This window comes from Martes martes, assembly GCF_963455335.1.
Source record: "Martes martes genome assembly, chromosome: 15".
Taxonomy (NCBI): Eukaryota; Metazoa; Chordata; class Mammalia; order Carnivora; family Mustelidae; genus Martes; species Martes martes.
Genome location: NC_137903.1, coordinates 19,931,715 through 19,940,567, shown reverse-complemented (window position 1 = coordinate 19,940,567; position 8,853 = coordinate 19,931,715). Strand labels below are relative to the sequence as shown.

Genomic DNA, 8,853 nt, shown 5'->3' with positions numbered 1-8,853 from the left:
CCTCTCCCACTCATTCTATCTCATAAACAAACAAACAAATGAAATCTTTAAATATTTGATAGAATTCACCTGTGAGGCCTCTGGCTCTGGACATTTGTTTTTTGGGAGGTTTTTGATACTGATTCAACTTCTTTGCTGATAATTGGCCCATTCAAGTTTTCTATTTCTTCCTCTTTCAGTTTTGGTAGTTTATATGTTTCTAGGAATTTATCCATTTCTTTTGGGTTGTTATTTTTTTGGCATGTAGTTTTTCATAATATTCTCTTATAATTGTTTATATTTCTGTGGTGTTTGTTATTACATCTCCTCTCTCATTTGTGATTTTATTGATTTTCTTTTTGATAAGTCTGGCTAGAGGTTTATCAATTTTGTTAACTTTTTTCAAAGAACCAGCTCTTGGTTTCACTGATTTGTTCTACTTGTTTTTCTTGTTTTGCTTTTTAGTTTCTTTAACCTTTATTTCTGCTCTAATCTTTATCATTTCTCTCCTTCTGCTAACTGTAGGCTTTGTTTGTTGTTCTTGTTATTTGAGCTTTTTCTTGCCTCTTGAGGTAGGCTTGTATTGCTACATACTTCCCTCTTTGGACTGCTTTGCTGCATCCCAAAGGTTTTGGAATGCTGTTTTCATTTTGATTTGTTTCCATGTATTTTTTATTTTTGCTTTTATTTTCTGGTTGACCCAGTCACTGTTTAGTAGCATGTCTAACCTGCATGTATTTTTGGTCTTTCCATTTTTTTTTTTTTTCTTGTGGTTAACTTCAAGTTTTATAATATTGTGGTCTGAAAATATGCATGGTATGATCTTAATCTTTTTGTTCTTATTGAGGCCTGATTTGTGACCTAATATGTGATCTATTCTGCAGAACATCCTGTGTGCACTTGAAAAGAATGTCCATTCTTCTGCTTTAAGAAATAATGTTCTGAATATATCTGTTAAGTCCATTTGGCCCAGTGTGTCATTGAAAGCCACTATTTCCTTATTGATTTTTTGCATACATGATCTGTCCATTTATGCAAGTAGGGGGTTAAAGTCCCCTACTATTATTGTATTATTATCAGTTAGTTTCTTTCTGTTTGTTACTGTTTTATATATTTGACTGCTCCCATGTTGGGAGCATAAATATTTACAATTATTAGATTTTCCTGTTGGATAGGTCTTTTATTATGACATAGTGCCCTTTTTCATCACTTCTTATAGTCTTTGGCTTAAAATCTAATCTGCTGTAAGTTTTGCTACTACAGCTTTCTTTTGACGTCCATTCAAATGGTAAATGTTTCTCTATTCCATCACTTTCAGTCTGCAGGTGTCTTCAGGTCTAAAATGAGTTTCTTGTAGACAACATATAGATGGGTCTTGTTTCTTTATCTAGTCTGACACCCTATGACTTTTGATTGGAGCATTTAGTCCATTTACGTTCAGAGTAGTTACTAATAGATATGTATTTATGACCATTTTATTACTTGTTTTGTCATTGTTTCTGGAGAAATTCTCTGTTCTTTCTTGTCTTTGTCACTTTTCATTTTTTCTTTTCACTCATAGATTCCTCTTTAATATTTCCTGAGGGCTGTTTTAGTGGTCATGAACACCTTTAGGTTTTGTTTATCTGGGAATCTATCTCTCCTTCTATTCTGAATGATAGTCTTGCTGGATAGAATACTATTGACTGCAGAATTTTCCCATTCAGCATATTGAATATACCAGGCCACTCTCTTCTGGCTTGCCAAGTTTCTGTAGTGAGATCCGCAGCTAGCCTCAAATGTCTTCCCTTATAAGTTAGGGACTTCTCTTGTCTTGCTGCTTTTAGGATTTTTTCTTTATCACTACATTTTGCAGATTAAATTCAATAGGTCTTGGTGTTGACCTGCTTTTATTGATTTTGATGAGAATTCTCTGTGCTTCCTGCATCTGTATGTCTGTTTCTTCCCTAGGTTAGGGAAATTTTCAACTATGATTTCCTCATAAATTTTCTGCCCTGCTTTTTTTTTTTTTTTTTTAAGATTTTATTTATTTGACAGACAGATCATAAGTAGGCAGAGAGGCAGGCATAGAGAGAGGAGGAAGCAGGATCCCCGCTGAGCAGAGAGCCCGATGTGGGGCTCGATCCTAGGACCCTGAGATCATGACCTGAGCCAAAGGCAGAGGCATAACCCACTGAGCCACTCAGGCGCCCCCTCTTTTATCCCTCTTCTCACCTGGGACTCCTATAATATGAATGTTACTATGTTTGATGGACTCACTGAATTCCCTAAGTCTATTCTCATGTTCTATAATTTTTTCTTCTTTTGTTCAGCTTCATTATTTTCCATTATTTTATCTTCTTTATTACTTATCCATTCCTCTGCTTCTTCCATCCTTTTGTTCACTGCATACAGTCTGTTTCAAGTCTCAGTTACTGCATTTTTCATTTTTGTTTTTTAACTCTTTTATCTCTGTGGCAAGGGCCTCCCTGAAGTCTTTTCTCAAGCTCAGTGAGTATTCTTTTTTTTTTTTTTTAAGATTTTATTTATTTACTTGAAAAAGAGAAAGTGAGAACATACAGAAGGAGAAGAAGAAGCAGACCTCAGCTGAGCAGGGAGCCCAACATGGGGCTTGAGTCCCAGGAGCCTAGGATCATGACCTGAGCTAAAGGCAGATGTTTAACCAAATGAGCCATTGAGGCAGCCCTCCAGCAAGTATTCTTGTAATTATTGTTTTAAATTCTCCATCAGGGGGCACCTGGGTGGCTCAGTTGTTTAAGTGTCTGCCTTTGGCTTGGGTCATGATCCCAGGTTCCAGGGACTGAACCCAGTGTCAAGCTGCCTGCTCAGCGGGGATTCTGCTTTTCCTTCTCCCTTTGCTCCTACCCCTGCTCGTGTGCTCACTCTCTCTCTCTCAATTAAATAAATAAAATCTTTAGAAAATAAACAATAAAATAAAATTTCCATCAGGCATAATACTTCTTTCTGTTTTGCTTAGATCTCCGGCCATGCCCTTATCTTGTTTCATTTGGGATGAATTTCTCAGTCTTGGCATTTTGTCTAGGTGTCTGTCTTCTTCTCTGTGTTAGAAAACCCTGTTGTGTTTCCTGCTTCTGAGAGTAATGGCTTTTTGAAGAAGAGGTCACATATGTCCAGGGCCTAGTGCTTCAGGGAGTGTCCCTGGTGTGTGTTGTGTGCACTCTGCTGCTGTGCTTTGTTTATTCGATCCTTCAGATGTTCTCCTTGCCTGCAGTGGGGAGTGTTTGATCTTTGGCCAGAACGTGGAAAGTTTTAACTAGATGTGCAATGGCCTGTTTTTTAAATAGAACCTGATATTCCTTCCACTAGAAATGAAGCCTTGCAGAACTCTCTGGTCAGTAGACATGGTGTAGGCAGGGGTTTCTTTTGGTCTTCTGGGGCAAGGAACCCACTGTGCTGTAACTGAAACAAAATTGACTAAGAAGAGCCATACTGGTATAAGCAGGTTAAGCAGCCAGTGTTGGCACTATGCTGTCTACAGAAGGTGGTTCTGAGTTTATGTGGAGTTGTGGAGGAGGGAAATGACACCAACCAACTCCTTTGTCACCAGACAGGGATCTCCATACTTGCTGCTCTCATGTAAGCACTTCAAGAAGAGCAAATCATCTGCTCTGTGTGTTTTAGGTGTTTTTCAGATAGCTGTTTTCATGCTCTCTGCCTCTGGGTTTTTTGCCTGCATTCTCTCCAGGCAGTGCAATGCCCTCTGGGCTCTATCCCAGCCAAGCCTGATGACTTTTAAAACTCCAGAATTTAGGAACATAGTATGGGTAGGGGCCTGCACTGGTCTTTTGGGGGAAGGATCTTGCCACACTGAAACTGATGCAGGTTTGACCATCTGCACCAGAGTGCAAGGGCATGGGACCCAGAGCAAGCATGGTAGGCAGTGTCTGGATTAGCTGCCCTTAGCAAGTGGATCTCCATTTTTGTTGAGAGGTTGGGTAGGGAAATGGAGACTTCAGGCCCCTTTGTCCCCTGAGTGACATCTCTGTGAACACTACCTCTTATGGCCTCACTCTAGTATGAGCAAATAATCTTGTCACTCTGTGTCCAGGGATATAACTCAGAAACAGTCAGATATCAGATGTATAAGGCAAGGTATGGGGAAAGGGTATAGAGCTTCCAGGCCCTCTCTAGGCCCTACTCCTCAGGAATCTCCAAGTATTCACCAACCTAGAGGCTCTAGATTCACCAACCTAGAGGCTCTCTGAACTCCAACCTTTTGGGTTTTTTTATGGAGTTTTGTTACATAGGCATGACTGATTAAATCATTGGCCATTGGCAATTAATTCAACTTCCAGCACTTCTCCCCTCTCAGAGATTAGGGGGGAGGTACCGAAAGTTCCAATCCTTTAATCACATGGTTGGGTACCCTGGCAACAACCCCCCACCCCTGGGTTACTTAGGTGCTTTCTAAAAGACACCTCATTAATATAATAAAAGACAACTTTTTGCCTCTCATCTTTTATGAAAATCCAGTGGTTTTAGAAGCTCTGTGCCAAAAAAACAAGGACAAAAACCAAGTATATACTTCTTACTATAAATCACAGTATTGCAGGTATACAATGTAATGACTTGATATATGTATAGATTGCAAAATGTTTGCCACAATAAGGTTAGTTAACGCACTGTCACCTCACATAATTATCATTTTATTGCTGTTATGGTGAGAACATTAAAACTCTACTCTCATAGCAACTTTCAAGTAGACGGTGTTAAGTATAGTTTTTTTTGTTTGTTTGTTTGTTTGTTTTTTTGAGGGTTGAAGCACTTTTAATCACAGAAGAGTAAACAATAGTATAAACCGTTAACGGCTCACCCAGTGGCTGTTGCCCTCCACCAGCCCTCAGCACACCCTCTGCCAAACCCTTCTCCCTGCGTACCATTCAGCAAAGAGCAGGGCTTCAGTAGCTGTCCCTGTAATTACCAGGTGGTAGGAAGAGCATCTAGCTAGAGGCCACGAAAAATCTCGGTCATCTCATCCACAGTTGTGTTTCTGTACAACTTCATGTGAAATATTCCAGCTCCAGGGAGGAACAGTGCAGAAACCTGGAGCTGAACTTAACCATTCCTTTCAGATGGCCAGAGCTTCGAGACCCATGAACAACAAGGGAGGGGACAGCCCAGAGCCAGCATTATTTGATGCAGCCAAATCTGGGATTGAGGTGGGTTCAAAGGGGGGCACAAGGCCTAGTGGCCCTAGTCTCGAATTGTGACTAGGAAATTGTGACCAGGAAATGAAACTCCTGCACAGGCACAAATGCATATGCACACATACATACACATGCACAGGTGCACACGCTTGTACACACACACACACACACACACACAGAGCAAATAACATTGCTGAAGGAACCTGGCTATTAAATACAAAATGGCAGAGTTTTTTTAAAAAAGTGAAAAATATTTGCTTCTTTGATTCTCCTCAGTGCCTTGCAGACCCCCTCATCACAAGCGTGTAGACATGGGGACGCCTGAGAGGAGTAGGCTGCCGGTGGCCCTATGAGTCCATGTGTGCTGTGGTCCCCACACCTGCCACCTTACTCTTCAGCCCAGTAGCTGCTTCCCATAAGACCATTCACCCAATTGGCGCCATTGCGGGAGCTGCTGCCACAGGGGCTTCTTGTGTTGGTGGTCACGTCGTCTTCCTCCGAGCTGCTTTCCACGTCACTGCGGTCATCCTTGGACACCTTTCCTCGGATCAAAGCTTTGAAAGCAATTCGCGCAATTAGGTAGGACCAGATGATATGCAGAACCTGCAGGATCAGGAGAAGGCCATTGAAGAGCCACCAGGAGGGATAAGGCCCGATCATCTCCCAACTCTCAAAGAAGGTCATGTTCAGAATCCAGAATGGGTTGATTCCTAGACGAGTGACCACAAAAACAGCACTGAAGATCACAAAAAGGGTGTCACAGAGACGCTGATTATTTGGCATAATTGGCCAGTTTGGCTGCCTTCAGCAAGAAGTCTGAGGCATCATGCAAACACATGCTCAGAGTCCCCACCCGAACCATGTTGTTGATGTAGGAAAAGGTGATGAGCCCAATGGTGGCCAAGTGTTCATGCTGAACATATCCCCAGAACTTATTCATCTTACAAACAAAAGTTCGTACATTTGAACAACATCTCCCCATTTCTCCCATCCTTCAGCTCCTGACAACCACCATTCTACTCTCTACTTCTATGATTTTAATTTTTTTTAGATTCCATTTATAAGTGAGATTATACAGTTTTTGGTTTCCTCTGTTTCTTTCACTTGGCATAATGTCCTCAAGCTCCAACTATGTTGACGAAAATGACAGGATTTTTTCTTTTTTGTGGCTGAATAATATTCCTCTGTGTGTGTGTGTGTGTGTGTGTGTGTGTGTGTGTGTGTGTCTGTGAATGTCACATTTTCTTTAACCATTTATCTATTCATGTATACTTCTACTGTTACCATATCTTGGCTATTGTGAATAATGCTGCGATGAACATGGGAATGCAGATACCTCTTCAAGACAGTGATTTCATATTCTTCAGATATATAACCCAAAGTAGGATTGCTGGATCATAAGGTAGTTCTATTTTTAATTTTTGAGGACCCCCCATACTGTATTCCATAGTGGCTCTACCAATTTATATTCCCACCAACAAGGGATTAGGGCTCCCTTTCACCATATTCTACTCAGTATTTGCTATCTCTTTTTGATAACACCCATTCTAACATTTTTGTCTTGTCTTTTTGATAATACCCCTTCTAACATGTATGAGATGAAATCTCATTACAGCTTTTATTTGCAATTTCCTAATGATTCAAGTCCTCTGCCCATTTTTAAATCTTATTTTTCCTATTGAGTTTTAGGAGTTCCTTATGTATTTTGGATTTTAACCACTTATTGTATATATTTTGGATATATTAGATGTTTGAATATATTTTCTCCCATTCATTAGGTTGTCTTTTTATTTTGTTGACTGTTTCTTTTGTTTTGCAGAGGGTTTTAGTGTGATGTAGTCCCTACTTGTTGATTTTCTTGTTGCTGTTATTTGTGCTTTTGGTGTCATATACAAAAAATTATTGTTGAGACCTATATCAAAGAGATTTTTCCTTTATTTTCTTCAAAAAGTGTTTCAGTTGCAAGTCTTACATTTAAGTCCTTAATCCATTTTTGGTTAGTTTTGTGAGTGATGTAAGTTAGGTTCCAATTTTATTCTTTGGCATGTGAATTTCTAGTTTTCCTAACATCACTTATTGAAGACATTATCTTTCCCCATTGAGTACTGTTGGCTACCTTTTTAAATATTTGTTGGCCATGCATATGTGGGCTTATTTCTGGACTTTTGATTCTGTTCCATTAGTCTATATGTCAGATTTTATGCATGTACTTTGCTGTTTTGATTACTATAGCTTTGTAATATAATTTGGATACTGGAAATGTGATGCATCCAATTTTGTTCTTAGGATTGCTCAAGCTAATTGGCATCTTTGGTGGTTCCACATGAATGTTAGGATTATTTTCTATTTGTGTTAAAAATGCTATTGGAATTTTTATTATTGTTATTATTAATTATTTTTATTAACCTATAATGTATTATTTGCCCCAGGGTTACAGGTTTGTGAATTGTCAGGCTTACACACTTCACAGCACTCACCATATCACATATCCTCCCCAATGTCCATAAACCAATCACCTTTTCCACAACCCCCTCCCCCCAGCAACGCTCAGTCTGTTTCGTGAGATTAAGAGTCCCTTACGGTTTGTCTCCCTCCTCCCAATCCCATCTTGTTTCATTTTTTCCTTCCCTACCCTCCAAATACACCACTCTGCTTCTCAAATTCCTCATATGATGTGGATGGAACTAGAGGGTATTGTGCTGTGCCATTGGAATTTTGATAAAGATTACACTGAATCTATAAATGGCTTTGGGTAGGGGTATTTTAAAACTATTAATCCTTCTGATCTATGAACAGGGGACATCTTCCATTTATTTGTGTCTTCTTAATGTCTTTAATCAACATCTTTTATTATTCCCTATATAGATTGTTCACTTCTTGGTTAAATTTATTACTAAGTATGTTACTATTTTTATGCTTTTTTAAGTGGATTGTTTTCTTTATTTCTTTTTCAGAAAGTTTATTGTTAATATATAGACACACAACCAAGTTTTGTATGTTGCATATGTATCCTGAAATTCTACTGAATTTTTTTTAATTTTAATTTTTAATTTTAATTTTTTAAATTTTTTTAATTTTAAAAATTCTACTGAATTTTTTTTAATTTTTTTAATTTTTTTTTTAATTTTTTTTAATGCAACCTGAAACTTTATGTATCCTAAAACTTTTCTGAATTTGTTTTTAGGTTTAACAGCTTTTTGGTATAGTGTTTAGGATTCTGTATTTACAGATTTACCACCAACAACCAGAGACATTTTTACCTCTTCCTTTCCAGTTTAGTTGCTTTTTATTTCTCTGTTTAGCCAAATCCCTCTATCTAGGACTTCCAGTATATGTCAAATAAGAGTGGTAAGAATGGACAACCTTGTCCTGTTCCTGATCTTAAAGGAAAAGGTTTCAACTTTTCACCACTGAGTATGATGTTTGGCTGTTAGTTTGTCATTTATGGTCTTTATTATGTTGAAGCATGTTCTTTCTATACCCAATTTGTAGAGAGTTTTTATCATGACAGGATGTTGTATTTTGTCAAATGCTTTTCCTGAATCTTTTAAGATGACCATATGATTTTTCTTTTTCATTCTGTTAATGTGGTCTATCACATCTATTGATTTGCCTGTGTTGAATCAACCATACATCCCAGTGATAAATCCCATGTAGTCCTGGTGAATGATCCTTTTAATGTGTTGCCAAATTCAGTTTGCTAGAA

At 38.5% G+C, this 8,853-nt stretch overlaps 1 pseudogene across 1 annotated transcript; it reads right to left on the bottom strand.

Annotated features, from left to right (window-relative positions):
• Nucleotides 1-5,534: 5,534 nt before the first annotated feature.
• On the bottom strand, nt 5,535-6,087 carry LOC308355906 (ceramide synthase 5-like; annotated as a pseudogene). The gene has a single exon. The product of its transcript is annotated as a ceramide synthase 5-like (transcript).
• Between the last annotated feature and the right edge of the window lie 2,766 nt (nt 6,088-8,853).